The sequence below is a fragment of the Indicator indicator genome, chromosome 14, assembly GCF_027791375.1.
Source record: "Indicator indicator isolate 239-I01 chromosome 14, UM_Iind_1.1, whole genome shotgun sequence".
In the NCBI taxonomy this organism is placed as follows: domain Eukaryota; kingdom Metazoa; phylum Chordata; class Aves; order Piciformes; family Indicatoridae; genus Indicator; species Indicator indicator.
In genome coordinates, this window is record NC_072023.1 from 1,923,521 (window position 1) to 1,939,140 (window position 15,620).

The following is a 15,620-nucleotide window of genomic DNA, read 5'->3' on the forward strand; positions in this document are numbered from 1 at the left end:
GAATGCATCCAGGTGGGTTTGGAAAGTCTCCAGAGAAGGAGACTCCACAACCCCCCTGAGCAGCCTGCTCCAGGGCTCTGTCACCCTCACTGGAAAGAAGTTTCTCCTCATGTTGAGTTGAAATCTTCTCTGTTCAACTTTGAACCCATTGTTCCTTGTCTGATCACTGTGCACCACCCAAAAGAGCCTGGCCCCCTCCCCTTGACACCCACCCCTCAGCTATTGATAGACATTGATCAGATCCCCTCTCAGCCTTCTCTTCTCCAGACTAAACAGCCCCAGGGCTCTCAGTCTCTCTTCACAGGGGAGATGCTCAAGTCCCCTAAGCATCCTCATGGCTCTCTGTTGGACTTTCTCCAGCAGGATGAATGAAGCCTTAAGCAACCTGCCCATGGCAGTTGGGTTAGAACTGGATGATCTTCAAGGTCCTTTCCTACCCAAACCATTCCATGATTCTATGATTTGAGATATCTGGGAGGTTACTGCCTTTTGGGTTGTGTCACCATAGCACAGCCTGTTAACATTTTCTACTAGGATTTAGTGAATTTTATTATTCCTGCTATTAATGAAATCCTCTGATTTCTTTCCATTCAAAGTTAGACCAAAAAATAAAAAAAAAAGAAGCCCATCAAAAATTGCTGGAATATTAATACATTTTGAGAAAGTTTGGAAACCTCCTGGTGACATTCTCCTTGCTATGCTTGCCAAGAAGGAATTTTGATTTCCAAATTGCTGTATTTTCAGTTTGTCAAACAAATACACAGGAAAGAAAAAATTGGCTCAGGTCAGCTCAACATTAAATTTATTTTCTTTTTTTTTTGTGCTGTGATTTATTACCTGAGAGCAATTGCATGCAATTGGAAAACACTAATGCTGAGCTGTCTCCAAACACTCCAGGTATATTTATTTGCTTTTATACCATTCTGACTTTGTCTACTTCAGAAGCCTCTTATGGGACTGAAATGTTCTTATGGCATTTAATGGAACCTGGTTCAGGACTGACCTTAAAGGAGTGGAAATTCATAGAATCATAGAATTGTTTCAGCTGGAAAAAAAAAGCTCTAAAGTCATCAAGTCCAACCATCAACCCAACACCAGCATGGTCACTAAACCATGTCCACAAGTGCCATGGCCACAGGTTTCTTGAACACCTCCAGGGATGGGGACTCCACCACCTCCCTGAGCAGCCTATTCCAATGCCTGAGAACCCTTTCTGTGAAGAAATCTTTCCTAATATCCAACCTGAGCCTCCCATGGCACTATTTGAGGCCATTTCCTCCTGTCCTATTACTTGTGTGAAGAGACCATCCGCACCTTGCTCCTTGCTTGAGGGAATTGTAGTGGGTGATAAGGTCTCCCCTCAGTCTTCTCTTCTGTGTTCTGGCCAGCCTGATCTAGTGTGGGGTGTCCCTGTCCATAGCAGGAGGGTTGGAACTAGATGATCCTTGTGGTCCCTTCCAACCCTGACTGATTCTATGATTCTATGATTCCATGAGTCTATGATTCTATGATTCTATGTTTAAGTGAAGAATCTCTTCAACCTACTTTTTCTTTATTTTAATTCCAATGGTTCTCCAGAATCATAGAATCACAGAATGGTCTGGGTTGGAAGGGATCTCCAAAGGTCATCCAGTCCAATCCCCTCTGCTTTCACCAGGGACATCCTCAACTAGATCAGGTTGCCCAGAGCCCTGTCCAGCCTCACCTTGAACATGTCCATGAATGGTGCCTTAGCTACCTCCCTGGGCATCCTTTTTCACCACCCTCATGGTAAAGAACTTGTCCTGCCCAGACAGAAAGAAAAGTTGAGTCACAATTTCATTCAGTGTTGTCTCTTTTCAGGTTCCTGTGACTAGACCACCCCAGGGACATAGCCATGCTCACAACCTTGTGTAAGTGATGTGACTGAAAAGCAGGATGAGTTGTATGTTTAACTTGAATCAAAGTGTGCACAGGGTCACCCAGCAGGGTTAATTTTCACTGAAGTCATTCACAGGCAGAAGTTCTGATCAACCAATCAATGCTAACTGAAGGCTAAGGAAATAATGGTCCAGCTGGGCACCCCCAAGAAAACCAGCTGAAGTGAAGATCAAGAGCTACTTTTATTCACACTGAGAAAGTCTTTAATCCATGAGTCATCCTGGTGGTTTCAGGGAAGCTTTTGCTAGAACATGATGTGAGGAGGCAGACTTCTGAGCATGTGATTCGAAGCCAAAGGCAATACCTGAATGCTTCCTTCTGCTGAGGAGCTCCTCTGGAAATTTCCCTTCAGTGTGATGAGTTAAATATTTTGTCAGAATCAAATGAGACCTCTAAGTAAAGAAGTTTAATCCCTCTTCCTGTAGTTTCAAATCAATTTTGTTCTGCAAAAAATCTTGTTGGCAATATTGAGAATCATAGAATCAGTCAGGGTTGGAAGGGACCACAAGGCTCAGCCAGTTCCAACCCCCATGCCATGGGCAGGGACACCTCACACTAGATCAGGCTGGCCAGAGCCTCATCCAGCCTGGCCTTAAACACCTCCAGGGATGGGGCCTCAACCACCTCCCTGGACAACCCATTCCAGGCTCTCACCTCTCTCCTGGGGAAGAACTTCTTCCTTACATCCAATCTGAATCTCCCCACCTCCAGCTTTATTCCATTCCCCCCAGTCCTGTCACTACCTGATAGCCTAAAAAGTCCCTCCCCAGCTGTCTTGGAGCCCCCTGCAGATACTGGAAGGCCACAAGAAGGTCTCCTGGGAGCCTTCTCTTCTCCAAACTGAACAGCTCCAACTCTTTCAGTCTGTCCTCATAGCAGAGGTGCTCCAGCCCTCTGCTCATCCTGGTGGCCCTTCTCTGGACACCTTCCAGCACATCCATATCCCTCTTGTAATAGAGGTCTTGAAAGTCTCCAGGGAAGGAGACTCCACAACCTCTCTGGGCAGCCTGCTCCAGAGCCCCAGCACTCTCACAACAAACCTTTTCCTCATGTAGGGGTTGAACTTCCTAGCTTTGTTTCCATTGCCCCTCATCCTACCAAAGGGTTGAAAAGAGCCTGGCCCCTTCTCCTTGCCACCCACCCTTCAGATGTGTGTAAACATTGCTCTGATCCCCTCTCAGCCTTCTCTCCACACTGTGGATTTTGGAAAGGAGAAAAAAAGAAATCAAATCCCAAACCTAATCCTGCCAGATGAGATTACAGAAACATTAGTGCCGTGAAACCATTAGGGTTTGGTCAAATAAACCCATAGCTGGTCAACTGACTTGCAGGTTTGATTGTGAAGTTCCTCAAAGGAGACACACACAAACCTTTCTGAAGCAGTGACATTTGTGCCATTTGAAGCACAGCTGTTGGGGAGGCCAACGTCTCCCAGGTCAGATGTGGCCTTCATTTCATAAGGATTAACTCCACAAATCCATTCCCAATTTCATTATGGATTTGGAGCAGTTAGGTCAGGTCACATTGCTTGTGTGGCTGCATAAGATCTTTTGTAAACACTACCCTGAGTACAAGCTGGCAAAGGCAATGACAACTGTGAGTGAGAGCTGTGGAGGCTCTGGGGAGACATCACAGCAGCTTTCCAGGACCTGAAGGGGGCTACAAGAAGGCTGAAGAGGGACTGCTTACAAAGGCCTGCAGTGATAGGATAAGGCACAATGGTTTGAAATTAAAGAAGAGATTTAGATTGGGGGTTAGGAACAAGTTCTTTACCATGAGGGTAGTGGAACACTGCAACAGGTTGCCCAGGGAGGTAGTTGAGACCTCATCCCTGGAGATATTCAAGGTGAGGCTCATCTAGTTGAAGACGTCCCTGCTCACTGCAGGGGGTTTGGATTAGATGATCTTTAGAGGTCTCTTCCAACCCAAATCATTCCATGATTCTCACCTTCCTGGCTTTATATCTCTTTCACAGATCAGAGAAGTGTAGTGGAGATCTATAGCAGCAACAAAGCTAGGAAGAATGTACCAGGGACAACCCAAACCTGCTTGATAACTGAGGAGCATCAATAAGAAGCCAAGAAATTTACAGATACTGAGGAAAGAACAAAAAGGTTGTTGGAGAAGGACCCTGTGTTGTTCAGCATGGTATGTGCACATCTTTGTAATTGTGTTTAATTACCAGCTTCTTACAAGCAGTCATTGTAGACCAGAGAGCAAAACTGCATTTTGAAAGGCATTCAGATATGGAAAGCAACACAACTGGAAAGCACTGCCCTCACAGGCTGCACACAGACAGGATTAGGACCTGGGTTAGGACAAGGCATTTGGAGAGGCACTAGGCATCAGCTGGCAATGTGCCCTGGCAGCCCAAAAAGCCAACCCTGTCCTAGGCTGCATCAGAAGATATGTGGCCAGCAAGTCCAGGGAGATGAGTCTGCCTCTCTGAGATCCCACCTGAAGCACTGCATCCAGTTCTGGGGCTCCCAACACAAGAAAGAGATGGAACTGTTGGAGCAGGTCCAGGACAGGCCATGAAGATGATCAGAGGGCTGGAGCACAGGGAGTTGGGGATGTTTAGCCTGGAGAAAAAAAGGCTCTGAGGAAACCTTGCAGCAGCCCTCCAGTACCTGAAGATGGGAAGGGACTTTTTACAAGAGTTTGTAGTGATAGGAGAGGGACAATGGTTGGAAACTCCTGCAGGGTAGATTTAGATTGGATATTAGGAAGAAAATTTTTGCTGTGGGGGTGTTGAGACACTGGAACAGGTTTCCCAGGGAGGTGGTGAGGACTCATCTCTGGAGATATTCATGGTCAGGCTCGATGGGAGTCTGAGCAACCTGATCTAGGTGCGGATGTCCTTGCTGACTGAAGGGGAGTTGCACTAGATGACATCTAGAGGTCCCTTCCAACCCAGTGCATTCTATGATTCTATGATCTTCCAGAGAGTTGCCTATCTTAGAAACCTTTCAAGGGTCTCATCCAGCTCCAGACCTCTGATGTTGGGTTTGTTTTTTTTCCCCTACATGTTTGTAAACTGAACTTTACAGAGAGCACATAATAGTGGCAGCAGTTTATGGAAGATTCCACTCTGTTTGCACTCTTGCAGATTTCCCAGATTGTGGTGAGTTTGTACCAGGAACATGACTCAGACACACAGGGACCTTTTCCAACCCTAGAAAACCAAATATTTATCCTCACCTCAGCAAAGGATGCTTTTTAGGCACTTCACTTAAAAAAAATCATGTATACAGATGGCGGTTTTTTTTAAGCTTCATCAAGATCAGTTACTCATATCTGAAGTTAGACTTTAGGCAATGCAGTAGAAGCAATAAAAAGTTGAAATCTGATTATCCAGCCTCTCATTTTTGCTACTACTCAAAGCCTTGAGCATTTAGGAGTACTCTCACAAAGTGATTCATGCGCTGTGTTTCTCACCATCACAACACCTAACTTTGAAGCATAGACATTCAGGGACAAGCTTGATGGGACCCTGAGCAAGCTGATCTAGTGGGAGGTGTCCCTGCTGACTGCAGGGTGGTTGGATAAGATGACCTTTGAGGATTCCTTCCAACCTGATGCAATCTGTGGAACTTGAGGGGTCATTTGCAAACCCCTGAAGGTGTTATTCTTCAAAGCTCTTAGAACTATTGAGGTTTGAAGAACCTTTGGGGGTCCCTTCCAACCTGATGCATTCTATGAGTCTATTTCATGGTCCTACTCTGAGACTGGAATCTGAATTTTGTGGTAAATAACTGATCTTCCCCTACACTGTTGAAACACACAGGACAACAGTCAGTGTGTCAGGCTGGGAGCTACCAATCTTGGCCAAGAAGAAATAAGAGAGGCATAGATCTGCTGGAGTGGGTCTAGAGGAGGGCCACAAAGATATCAGAGGGCTGAAGCACATCTCCTATGAAGACAGGCTGAGAATGTTGGGTCTGTTCACCCTGGAGAAAAGAAGGCTCCAGGAAGACCTTATAACAACATTTCATTATGTGAAGAAGACCTACAGGAAGGCTGAGGAAGGACTGTTCAGAAGGGGCTGTGGGGATAGGATGAGGGGCAATGGTTTGAAATTGGAGCAGGGCAGAGTTAGGTTGGACATCAGGAGGAAGTTCTGCACAATGAGAGTGGTGAAATACTGGAACAGGTTGCCCAGGGATGAGGTTGAGGTCCCATCCCTGGAGACATTCAAGATCAGACTTGATGTGGCCCTGGGCAGCCTGCTCTAGTTGGAGGTGTCCCTGCTGGACAAGATGACCTTGGAGGGTCCCTTCCAACCCAATGCAAGTTCTGAATCTGTGAACTGCTGGACAAAATGGGGAGGTTCAAACCCTCCCATTAATGAATGCCTCATGGCTTGTCTTTAGGCTACAAGGAGACAAACATGTTGAAATTCACAGATCCATACTCTTGGAGCAAATAATTTCATCCAGTAAAGCTTAGTGTGAAATGCATTTGAAATCCTTGACAGGTGCTTCCAGATAAGCATTTGAATCACTGAGCCACAGAGCTTTGACTCCTCTTGCTTGTTCAACCATCCTGCAAACTTCTGACCTATGATGGTGTATTCAGCAGGACTAGCAGTGATTTATATACCTAAGTCTGCTAGAACAGAATCACAGAATCACAGAATCACAGAATCACAGAATGGGAGGGGTTGGAAGGGACCTCTGGGGATCACCAAGTCCAACCCCCCTGCCAAAGCAACATCACTTAGAGCATATTGAACAGGACTGCATCCAGGTGGGGCTTGAAAGGCTCCAGAGGGAGACTCCACAACCTCTCTGGGCAGCCTGCTCCAGGGCTCCAGCACCCTCACACCAAAGAAGTTTCTCCTCATGTTGAGGTGGAACCTCCTGGGTTTCAGTTTGTGTCCATTGCCCCTTGACCTATCACAGGACACCACTGAGAAGAGCCTGGCCCCTTCTTGACACCCACCCCTCAGATATTGATAAACATTAATAAGATCTCCTCTCAGCCTTCTCTGCTGCAGAAATAAAATTCTTCCTGGCAACATGACTAATTCCTACTTTTACTGCCAGCCTACTGCTTCCTCAAGAGGGAAGGGGGGGGAAAAAAGCCAAGGCATTAATGATGTTGTCCATGCAGGAGCTTAATGTACACTACAGAAGGCTGTTATTAAGGCAACTAAAAAATGATCTAATTACCAAAATTGGCATCAGATTATCAGTGCTAGCAGGAAACAGTCCAATGTTTTAGGGAGTGCTGCAAAAGGTGGCATGCACTGGGGGGGAGGGCAGCAATTACAGGTGCAAGGTGAACATTTTTGCTGTGCCCTCATTGCTCTGTGGGCTCATAAACAAAGAGAGAAGGTTTCGCAGCCAGCTAATCAGTCATGGAAACTCCTTTGCACAGCTGCCACCAGGAAGCCTTTCAAAGAGAGGAGGATTTCAGGGGTGGTAGAAGGGAACAGGATAGATTGCAACCTGCCATCTGTTTTTTTTTGCTGGCAATGACCATGGTGGACTTTTTGGGTTAACTTGCCTGGTACATGAGGTTTCAGCACTGTGGTTTTTGCAAATAGGAGGTTCAGAAAGTCAAACAATGCTCAGAAACCTTTTGTTTTGTTTTGCTCTTCATTCCCACTTCATAAACTTGGCTATCCACAGGTGAAAAATACTTCTGAAATTATTTTGCTTGCTGAGCAAAAGAATTAGAGTTTCTTTTCAATGCTTATTAAATGTATATATTTTACAACTTCTGTGCACCAACAACCTGAGATTATGGAGCCCATTTCATAGAATCATAGGAGAGTCTAGGTTGGAAGGGACCTTAAAGATCATCAAGCTCCTATCCCCTCCATCCCCCCTTGCCATGGGCAGGAAACTTAATTATGGTTTTGGGTTGTTTGGTTTTGGTGTGGGTTTTTTCCCCCTTATTTATTTGTTCTATTGCAATATGATACGGAAAAGAAGCTAATGAACTGTGGAGGGATTCCCTCCTCAGGAGAAAAAGAAAAATCTCAGACTTCTAGTGGGAGCCAATTTTGTGATGCTGATATAATGATCTGGGTACAGTTTAAATACTTCACTGTTGAATATAATTTTCAAAGCAACCCATTTCTGATGGGAGCCTGAGGGTCTGAAATATTGGCAGCACTATTCCTCTTCTGCTTAATGGCATAAAAAAAAACCCCACCCCAACCCAATACACAATAGGTGAAGTGTAGGTAGCAAATGCAGGAGGCAGGGGGGGATTTTTTTAATTTCCCTTGAGATACAATTGGTTTCCTCAAGGTTGTTTGTAGTTGTGTGTGTGATTTGGAAGGGGTCCTGCTGCTTAATGGTAGTAATTCTGGGCAAGACATGACAGAAATATTTTTGTTTAGTAGTAGTCATGAGGTCTTGGGTGACAGGTTGGACTTGATGATCCTTGAGGTCTTTTCCAACCTTATTGATTCTGTGATTCTGTGGTTCTAATATGCTCTTTTCATAGCATGCACAGAACACAACTGAGAAATCCATTTCTGCTGAAGAGGGAGCATCAGTCATTGCTGTCCTCCTTCATGCAAAAAAAGAAAAAAGGAAAATCAGAACTGCAGAATAATTCCAGTTGAATTAGTTGTATGCCAGCTGTATAATTCTAGCTGATGCTGGAACAGGTTGCCCAGGGAAGCTGTGGAAACTTCATCCCTGGAAGTGTTTAAGGCCAGGTTGGATGAGGCTTTGAGCAATCTGGGCTAGGGGAAGGTGTTCCTGCCCATGGCTGGAGGATTGGAACTGAATAATCAATAAAGACCCTTCCAACCCAAACCATTCCATGAAAACTAATCCTCCTGCTTGATTCAGGGTAACCTCTTCACAACATATAAAATCTTTTCTGCCTAGAAACATCTTTTAGGGTGGTATGCCCCAGTTCTAGTTACTGTCACTGGAGCAGTCCTTACAGACTGGACTCTATCAATGGACTCTACACATCCTATCTTCTGCTCCCTTATGAGCATTAATACTGATGAGTAATCAATACTAATCCTACACTTAAAAACAGAGGATAAAATCATTCACTGCATTCTAAATTGTTGAATATGTAGACTAAGTCTATTTGAAAGTATATTCAGGCAAACTAGAGCTATTCTAGAAGTGTATCTAAAGCATCCCCAGTGCTTAAGTGGTTGCTGGAGGTACTCAGACTTTTAATTCAGAAGTCTGGAGGAAAAAAGATCCCCAGACATTAAAGTTTTAAAGGTGCCTCACAGTGAAGGTAGCTCAGAACCAGCTGCTCAGAAGCCAAGGGGAAGGGAGCATTCCTAAGAGTTCTCTCCACCATTCTCACCCTGCCCAAGTTAGTTCTTCAGCCTTCAAGCTGTGGTCATCCTGAGGGCCTGGTGGCTTCTTTCTCAAAGAGGTTCTCATCCCTTCTTTGTTCTTACTTACCAGTTTGTTTCAGTGTCTGCCATAGGCTTCTGGAATCTTCTTCTAATGAGAAACTATGAATGCATTCAGGGAAGCTCCATAAAGTTTATTTACTTGATGGGCTGCAGAGCCCAGATGATAAATTGCACAAATCATTCATAGCTGTCCATGGCCTCCTGGCATAAGCTGCTTTGAGCTGTATTTTGAAGCCTTTCCAAGCAGAAAGGAATCATTAAACTCTTGCAGGAAAACCAAGAGAAACCATAGCTAGTAAGGATTTGTGGTTTGCATAGTTATAGATAAAGTTCAGCAGAAGTTCTTATTCCCTTACTTCTTTTCCCCCGCTTCCATACCTGGATTATAATGCCTGAGGGAATATCCCTTTTTAACATCCAAAACCTCAAGAGAAAGCTCTGTTCTTAGTTTTTATTCTCAGTATGCTGCTTAGTTCCTTCTTGAGATGGCACAGAAGGAAAATCCTGTCACTTGTTTTGTGGAAAGAGTTAAGGTTTCTGCAAGGTGAATTCTGTGCATGAGAAAAGGGTCATTCAACAGTTACACTGCTCGGTGTTTGTCCCCAGAGCACTGATGGAATGCCTGAGGCAACCCTCCCCTCACTCCTGTGTCAGGTAATTGGACTAAGAGATGAATTGTCACATCCTTCTCCAGCTAATAGCATTGCACCAGAAAAACAAAGACTCTCTTGCCAGGTCCTGCTTTGGCCTGGAACAGAGCAGGAGGCTCCTGAGTGGAAAGAATGAACATTGTCATTTCTGGTGTTATCTCTTAGCTAGGGCAGGAACATCACCTTCAAAGGGCTTTCAAGAAACTTAAGTTCTAAGCAGAGCTTCACTAAGTGTTTCTAAAAGCAAGGGAAAAAAATCACACCAACTGCAGCTCCCTGGGTCTGACGTTTTGTGGTGGGATGAAAATTCTGCACCCCCCCAACCCCCCACCCCTCCCCAACTTGCCAGACCAGCTCAGCTGGAAGGAAATGAAAGCTGCATTTACAAGCAAAACTACAATCTAGAATGCAATGCAATGAATAGGTACAAAATATACAGGATTTACAATATTTACAGGGATTTATAATTAATGAACAGCACAAGGACCCCTCCTGGCCAAAGAGCAGGGGAAGATAATAGCTTCTGCCTCCCTGTCCCCCCTTACACCCTTGTACAAAGAGAAAGGTGCAGAGAAATATTTTGTTAGACTTAGCCAAAACAATGCAGCCAAGGCCAAGCAGAAGCAAATTAATCTCTCCCAGAGTGAAGAAGTGAAGAGAGAGAAACTGTTTTGTACAACTACTTGAAGTTTGTTCTCTTCTCCTATGGGATTGCACATTATTTTCCTTTTAAACCCCAATAGTGATTTATTTACATTTTACCACTTTCTGTTCAAGATCTGTGAAAAATTTTTTAAAAGCATACCCTAAAACTACCCCAAGTTTGGACTGCTGCTGTTGTGTGTCCAGCACATAGTTCATTAACAATACAAATCCTGATCCATACTTTTTTATCCCATGCCTGACACTGAATTGCCTACCTGACCAAGTCACAAACAGTCAAACACAGCAACCAGCTGGCTAAGTGCTAGCCAGACAATTTCCACACTCAAATTCAGAGCTGTTTATATTTCTGCCTATAAAATCAGGATGCTCAGGGCCCCATCAAGCCTGACCTTGAATGCCTCCAGGAAAGGAGCCTCAACCATGTCTCTGGGCAGCCTGATGATGGAAAAGAGAAAGAGGAATGCTGCACATGTTCCTATATATATATTGAGGAATAGGATTTTAACTCATGACTTAGTTTTTACCTTTTGCTTCATTTGCCAAACACTTGGAGTCAAGCAATAAATGAATGCTGTTGGAGAGTCAAAATGTTTCCTTTGTTTCCCTTTTGGGCTGCTGTTTGGTTCTGCCAGTTGTGCTTTCTGTTGCATACAAAATGGATTTTCAGAAGCAGTTGACAAATAACTGCAGGATTTGAAGGGAGCAGCAGGTACCTATTTTTCTGGTCTGCATAAACCTTATTCTCAGGGAAACTTCACACTTCCAGAGATAATTAACACTGCATGCCACAGCAGAATATTAACACTCAAATTGTCACAGAATTAGCAATGGCTTTTACCTGAATATTTCTAAAAGCTTGAGCAGTTTGCAATGCTCTTTGGTTATGGAACAGCCAGACAGCTGGACCACTGTCTTCCCTTGTGGCTAGGTTACTTCTGCAGAAGCAATTTTCCCTTTTCTCTTCTCCTACCAAGCCTGCGTTTTTATACCAAACCTGCACAAACCTCTAGTAAGATTTGTTTGTTTGTTTGTTTTCCAAACTGCCTCCCTAACCTTTCCTTCCTCAGTTATTGCTGAGTGCCATTCTGGTTTACTAGTTCCATTATTCAGAAGAGCACAGCAGAGAAACAGCCATGGGAACCCCTGAAAGATGACCACTAGGGCTGAAGGAAGAGTGGTTTAGGATCTCTGGTGGGTGGATGTACTTTGAAACAATCCTTGGTAGTAAACAGGATAGTTGAGATGAAAACTGAAGTCGTATTTTCATATTCTACTCTGCTCTGGTGAGACCTCACTTGGAGTAGTGTGGCTAGCTCTAGGGCCACCAACACAACAAGGACATATTGGAGAGGGTCCAGAGGACACCATGAAGATGATCAGAGGGCTGGAGAAGCTCCCCTGTTGGGACAGGCTGAGAGTTGGGGCTGTTCAGACCGGAGAAGAGAAGGCTCCAGGGAGACCTTAGAGCAGCCTTCCAGTACCTGAAGGGGCTACAGGAGAGCTGGGGAGGGACTTGTGACAAGGGCTGGGAGTGATAGGATGAGAGGCAATGGCTTTGAGCTGGGAGAGGGAGATTTAGACTGGAGATTAGGAAGAAATTCTTTTCAGTGAGGGTGGGGAGACACTGGCACAGGTTGCCCAGGGAGGTTGTGGATGCCCCCTCCCTGGAGATGTTGGCCAGGCTTTGAGCAACCTGGGCTGGTGGGAGGTGTCCCTGCCCATGGCAGGGGGCTTGGAACTAGATGATCTTTAAGGTCCTTTCCAACCCAAACCATTCTATGAATATGAAAACTGAGAATGAGCTAGGTGAGAATAATGCTACAGAAATAAAACTGAAAGTGGTGAAATACAAAGTCCAGAAATGTATTTTTAACTTGCTGGCTTTTCCATTAAAGACAGAGGTCATTGTCAGGTGCATCATTGTTAAGACATTAATTATGTCTTTCAAGGTCTTTCTGGAATATAAACTTCAGTTTCCAACATTTTTAAATAAATTAGGGGAGAGTCAGAGAAGATCAGCAAGAAAGGAAATTTGGAAACAATCTAGAGCCTGAAAGAGCTGGGGGTGTTATGCTCTTAATGGCCTGAAACTGTGCCAGGGAAGGTTGAGACTGGGTAGTAGGAAAAATTTCTTATTGAAAGAGTGGTCAGGGATTGGCACAGGCTGTCCAGGGAGGTGGTGGAGTCCCCATCCCTGGAGGTGTTCAAGAAACCTGTGGCCATGACACTACAGGACATTGTTTAGTAGCCATGGTGGTGTTGGGTTGATGACTGGACTCAATCTTAGAGTATTTTCCAACCAAAACAAATCAATGATTCAATGATTCAATAATTCTCTATGATTCTGTAATTCTATGTTTCAATGATTCTATAATTCTATATTTCAATGATTCTATAATTCTATGTATCAATGATTCTATGATTCTATGTTTCAATGATTCTATGATTCTCTCATTCAATGCTTCTACGATTCTCTAATTCTATGATTCTCCAATTCTATAACTCCATGATTCTAAGCTTGAGAGGAAAAGGTAGGATGGCAGTGTCAGGGAGGAAATCAGAGCAAGGAAGATGTTTCAAGCATATTAAATGTTCTAACAAAGAAGACTGTCATGAGTAACATTCCACAGTTGTAGAGCATAGAACTAGGGAAAAAAATGAGTTTAATTTAAATTTGCTTCACCAGTTAATGAGATATTAGAAAACATTGCTAATTGGAAGGATTTGTCTAACAGGAGACAGCATAGTTTGGGGGGCTGTTGAATCTCTGTGTGAGTGGTTTTGTGATTGACCTATGAGACAAACATCTATCAGGGCTTCAGTTATACTTGACTCAGAGCAGGGAAGTGTAGTAGCTCAGTCTGTGATCCTTAAATATGAGCATCCTCAGGATAGGAGCCATGCAGACTTCCAAAAGCAAGGGATAAAAAAGTCTATTTTAGTTTTCTCTGTGCAGCTAACAGAGGAGTCATTTACAAGTCATAAAGAAAAAAAAGAGAACCTCTTTAAAAATGCATGAAGGGCAAATGTCTTTCCTTTATCAAGGCCTCCACACTTTGGTGTCCATTCCAGTTTCCTTCTGCTGTAGGTTCCAGGGTCCCACTGACCTCCTGGTGTCGAAGGCCTCTCAGGTGGGAGTCTGTTACACTGAACACTGTGACAGCATTAATTCAGTTGTGATCTGGCAAAATGAAACTGGGATGCATTCATGGTTGTTTCCCTGCCAATAAACACAGCAGTGCTGCAAGGGCAAAGTCCTGTGGGTGAGGTAGGGAGAGAGCTTAACAGAACAACAGAAGATATCATGAATTGTCTCACCCTGGCCCTTTGGGAAAAAAAAAAAAAAAAGTGGAAAAGAATGAAGAAGGAAAAAGAATCTTCACATCGCAATTACAAGCTCAAAGTCCCTCCTTTTGCCCTGGCCAGCCCGGCCCTTATACAGCAGGCATGAGATCAGCACAGTATCAAATATCCATTGGCTGGCTCAGAGGGATGGCTTTGCAGTCTTCCCTTCCAGCTGCTTGTGAAGGAACCCAAAAACTTAACCCTATCCCCGCTGCACCTATGCTTTTTATATATTCTTTCCAATATCTCTAGTGTGGGAGGTTGCCCTTACTTAAGCACCTAGGGATGTGGTAGCAGCTTAGTGCTGGATGATGAGATTGAGAGCTCAAGGTGGGTGGTTGGATTTGATGATCTCAAAGGCTGCTTCCAAGCTCAAAAGTGTTATGATATTCTTTGATTCTATGATTCTATGAGATTCTATTATTCCATAATTCTTTGATTCCATGATTCCATGATTCCTTGACTCCATGATTGTATGATTCTTTGATTCTATGATCCTATGATTCTATGATTCTTTGATTCTATGTTCCTTTGATTCTATGATCCTTTGTTTCTATGATTCTATGCTTCTCTGATCCTTTGATTCTATGATCCTTTTTTTCTCTGATCCTTTGATTCTATGATTCTCTGATCCTTTGATTCTACGATCCTTTTTTTCTCTGATCCTTTGATTCTACGATCCTTTTTTTCTCTGATCCTTTGATTCTATGATTCTTTGATTCTATGTTCCTTTGATTCTATGATTCTGTGATTCTTTGATTCTATGATCCTTTGATTCTATGATTCTATGATCCTTTGATTCTATGATCCTTTGATTCTCTGATCCTTTGATTCTATGATCCTTTGATTCTATGATTCTATGATTCTTTGATTCTATGATCCTTTGATTCTATGATTCTTTGTTTCTATGATCTTTTGATCCTTTGATTCTATGATCCTTTGATTCTCTGATCCTTTGATTCTGTGATTCTATGATTCTTTGATTCTATGTTCCTTTGATTCTATGATTCTATGATTCTTTGATTCTATGATCCTTTGATTCTATGATTCTACAATTTCCAAATTCCTTTTGAATATTTTTAAAGCCAGGCTGGATGTGGCTCTGGGCAACCTTATCTAGTGGAAACTGTTCCTACCCATGGCAGGGGGGTTGGAACTGGATGACCCTTGAGGTCCCTTCCAACCCGGGTTTAATTCAAATGAAAGAGTCAAGTCTGCTAGGACCTGCTGATGCAATGAGTGGAGGTGACCTCTATGCAAAGCTTCTCGGAGTAGCTCTTAGTTTTAGTACCCAGAGACAAACTGATTAAAGAGACATTGCTACATCGAAATATTATTCATTCTAATAATGCCAGAGAGTCTCAGGAGTCTGATTGGTAATGGATTCCATCTGTTTTGGTTGTCTCTGCTTTGCTTCAGAATGACTTTATAATTAGCTTTGAACATATTAAGCTCTGTAATTTCAGCCCTGAAATAAGCTAGGGGGCTTCATAACAGTTTAAAGATAATATAGAGGCTTAGACTTTCATTTGGAGAGATGGGTAGAGGAGGTCAAGGATTGACTTCTGTTAATCACACATTCTGAAACTTTATTTCAAGGATCAAGTAAGTGAACTGGGTATGAGCCAAGGATTAAATTGAAATGTGCAAAATGATCATTTGGAGGTAGTAAATCTTAATGGGCT